This window comes from Zeugodacus cucurbitae, chromosome X (genome assembly GCF_028554725.1).
Source record: "Zeugodacus cucurbitae isolate PBARC_wt_2022May chromosome X, idZeuCucr1.2, whole genome shotgun sequence".
Taxonomy (NCBI): domain Eukaryota; kingdom Metazoa; phylum Arthropoda; class Insecta; order Diptera; family Tephritidae; genus Zeugodacus; species Zeugodacus cucurbitae.
Window position 1 is genome coordinate 3210001 of NC_071672.1, and position 3673 is coordinate 3213673.

A 3673-nucleotide genomic window follows, 5' to 3' on the forward strand; every position below is an offset into this window, starting at 1 on the left:
TCATGGGTCAATGAAGAACGCAGCTAACTGTGCGTCATCGTGTGAACTGCAGGACACATGAACATCGACATTTTGAACGCATATTGCAGTCCATGCTGTTATGTACTTTATTTAATTTTAAAGTGCTGCTTGGACTACATATGGTTGAGGGTTGTAAGACTATGTTAAATTAGTTGCTTATTCTTTTAGGCAATTAATAGAATTTAAGCACATGGTATATTACTGGATTGTATTTTTCAATCCACAATATTAATAGCATAAAAAGAAATACAGAAAATATATTCTTGAACACCTCATATTTGAACGAAATTTTATAATAAATAACAATCTTAGTATTCCCAAAAACAATAAAATTTCAATATTATTTCAAATAATATATACATTTAGAGGAACGTCTAGCATAAAATATTATTTTATTCTAGGATTGCCTTAAATGTAAAATAGCAAGAAAATAATATTGTTGTTATAATGAAGTAGTACGCGGGATGAAAAGATTGAATATTTATTATTAAGAAAATTATTGGTGTTAAGAAATAATTATGTATGTTTCTTTAAAATAGCAAAAAGTTAAAATATAAAATAAATATAAATATTTTTATACAACATCAACTCATATGGGACTACCCCCTGAATTTAAGCATATTAATGAGGGGAGGAAAAGAAACTAACAAGGATTTTCTTAGTAGCGGCGAGCGAAAAGAAAATAGTTCAGCACTAAGTCACTTTGTCTATATGGCAAATGTGAGATGCAGTGTATGGAATATCTTAATATCTAGTATGAGAAATTAACGATTTAAGTCCTTCTTAAATGAGGCCATTTACCCATAGAGGGTGCCAGGCCCGTATTAATTAAATTAATTAAACACTTGAATAATTTTGAACGAAAGGGAATACAGTTCCAATTCCGTAACCTGTTGAGTATCCGTTTGTTATTAAAAATGGGCCTTGTGCTCATCCTGGCAACAGGAACGGCCATAAAGAAGCCGTCGAGAGGTATCGGAAGAGTTTTCTTTTCTGTTTTATAGTCGTACTACCATGGAAGTCTTTCGAAGAGATATATGGTAGATGGACTAGAAGAGCATGACATTTACTGTTGTGTCGATATTTTCTCCTCGGACCTTGAAAATTTATGGTGGGGTTACGCAAACTTCTCTACAGGCCGTACCAATATCCGCAGCTGGTCTCCAAGGTGAAGAGTCTCTGGTCGATAGAATAATGTAGGTAAGGGAAGTCGGCAAATTAGATCCGTAACTTCGGGATAAGGATTGGCTCTGAAGATTGAGATAGTCGGGCTTGATTGGGAAGCAATACCATGGTTTATGTACTCGTTCTGGGTAAATAGAGAATTTCGGTTCTTGTTCCCCGGATAGTAGTTACGTAGCCAATTGTGGAACTTTCTTGCTAAAATTGTATAAGAATTATATCGCAAGATATATATTCTTATTTAATTATAACGATTATCAATTAACAATCAATTCAGAACTGGCACGGACTTGGGGAATCCGACTGTCTAATTAAAACAAAGCATTGTGATGGCCCTAACGGGTGTTGACACAATGTGATTTCTGCCCAGTGCTCCGAATGTCAAAGTGAAGAAATTCAAGTAAGCGCGGGTAAACGGCGGGAGTAACTATGACTCTCTTAAGGTAGCCAAATGCCTCGTCATCTAATTAGTGACGCGCATGAATGAATTAACGAGATTCCTACTGTCCCTATCTACTCATTCGATTGTAGAATTTCAGATTGTTCAGACGTGTTTTCGTTTCTGTGCGTTTTCTGTGTCGTGAATTTTGTGTGAATTGGTATTTTTTGTGTGGGAGCCCTCAGCATTGGATGTAAGTACATTCATTTTGAGTATTTGTGTATTAGTTTGTGATTTGTGGTAGTTTTTTAGCGCATTTGCATACATATTTACGCATTAGTATATTAATATATACGTGTGTGTATATATGTGTGTTTTTCATAAAAAATTTTCATTTTCAATATATGTTCGATTGTATGTGTAGATAAAGTTTGTCAGTACGTGTATACTTTTTCTGTAGTTGGCTTTGTGTATTTTTACATTACTGCAAGTGTTTGAATATATATACAATTGTATGTATATTTTCTCATTTGTTAGTTTGTGTGTGCATATCATAGCTGGCTTTTGAAAATTTTTACATTGCGGCAGGTGTTTATTTATATACGTGTAGTTGAGTGTATTTTTGGAAATTTGAATTTGTGTTTGTGAAAAGAAAATTTGTTTGAGCAAGTGTTTTTTGTGTGACGTAATTTGTTTTTCGTTTGTTGTTTTTTTGAGCACAGGTGTTTTTTGAGCACAGGTGATTTCGTGCACAGGTGTTTTTGAGCATAGGTGTTTTCGAGCACAGGTGTTTTTGAGCACAGTTGTTTTCGAGCACAGTTGTTTTCGAGCACAGGTGTTTTCGAGCACAGGTGTTTTTGAGCACAGTAGTTTTGTGTGTGTAGGCGCGTGTTAGGTAGTACCTTTTGGGGTTTACGTGGTTTACCCACATTGTTAGCGTGGGTGCTGACTCTCATAGAGTCTCAGTGTTTTCTGTGTTTGTTGTTTTTCTGCTTTTTGGTTTTTCTGCCAGTGAGTGTTGTGTCGAGTGTCTGGTACTGAGTTGCCACTTGTTTCCGGGGGGATTGGGCAGGTTTTGCTCAAAGGGTGCCGGTGTCTGTCCGAGTGTTGAAGGTGCTGATTTTTGTTTAGACTGCGTTCGTAGCTGTTAACCTTTGACCTACAGTGCGATTTGGTTCAGCTCCACATCGGTTGTCTTGGAGCCGTTACGGGGACTTTGTTCTGTCCGGCGGTTTATTGGGTGACCAGTTCCAGACCGTTGGCTGGAGTTGTGGGTTGTGCCCTTGCGATTTCGCAATAATCGACTGCTTAGGTGGTAGCAGCTACTGGACGATTCTATTCTTATAGTTAGTTCCTTCAGTGCGTTCAGTCACACGTGTCTTGAGAGCAGCTGTTCCAAGTCTTGTCTGGTCGAGTGGCTTCTGTGCCAGTGTTTTGCCGGCGGATCAGCCTGCCTGGTGAAAGGCCGGAAGTAGAAATGCTTCCCTCACGGAGGAGAAGGGCTAAGCACCCTGCTGGGAATGAGGGGAAAGAGCTAGCGTTAGCAGTGGAGACCTCGTCGGCTGATGAAGGTACTGGACCTTCGGTTGGGTCCCCGCCGCGTAGGAAGGTTAGGATAGGATCGCCATCGTTGGTGATGTTAGGGGATGGGAGTAGTTGTGCTGATATGGGTGACACCGCTGAAGAAGTGGTTGTCCACCCTATTGTTAGCAAGCGTGGAGGTGTAGTAAGGATTAAGGGGAAGAAGCGCATTAAGGGTACTTCTGCAAAGGAGTGTCCTGTTAGCGCTGTTAAGGAGGGTGGAGAAAATGGTGGTGTGGTTGGGGGAGGCGCTATTAGCCATGTTGCTGCCATGAAGGCAGTGACGGCGGAATTAAACGCATTGGTGTTTGGGGTTGAAGACTTTGAGGTCACTACTGCGAAGGGGCTGATGGAGCTTGCCTCGAAGTACGAGGCGCTTCTGATGACGGTAGTAACCGAGAATGCCCATCTTCGCGGTCAGGTTGACGCTCTCAGGGGGGGTTGTGGGGGATCTATTCCCCAATCGAAGAGGTCGGTTGTGGGTTTGGCTCCGGCTGAGTCGGTGCGTGC

The 3673-nt window shown here is 40.4% G+C and overlaps 1 pseudogene; it reads left to right on the forward strand.

The window, feature by feature from the left end:
- Positions 1-154, forward strand: part of LOC128923197 (5.8S ribosomal RNA) — a 179-nt pseudogene extending 25 nt beyond the window's left edge.
- The last annotated feature ends 3519 nt before the right edge of the window (positions 155-3673 follow it).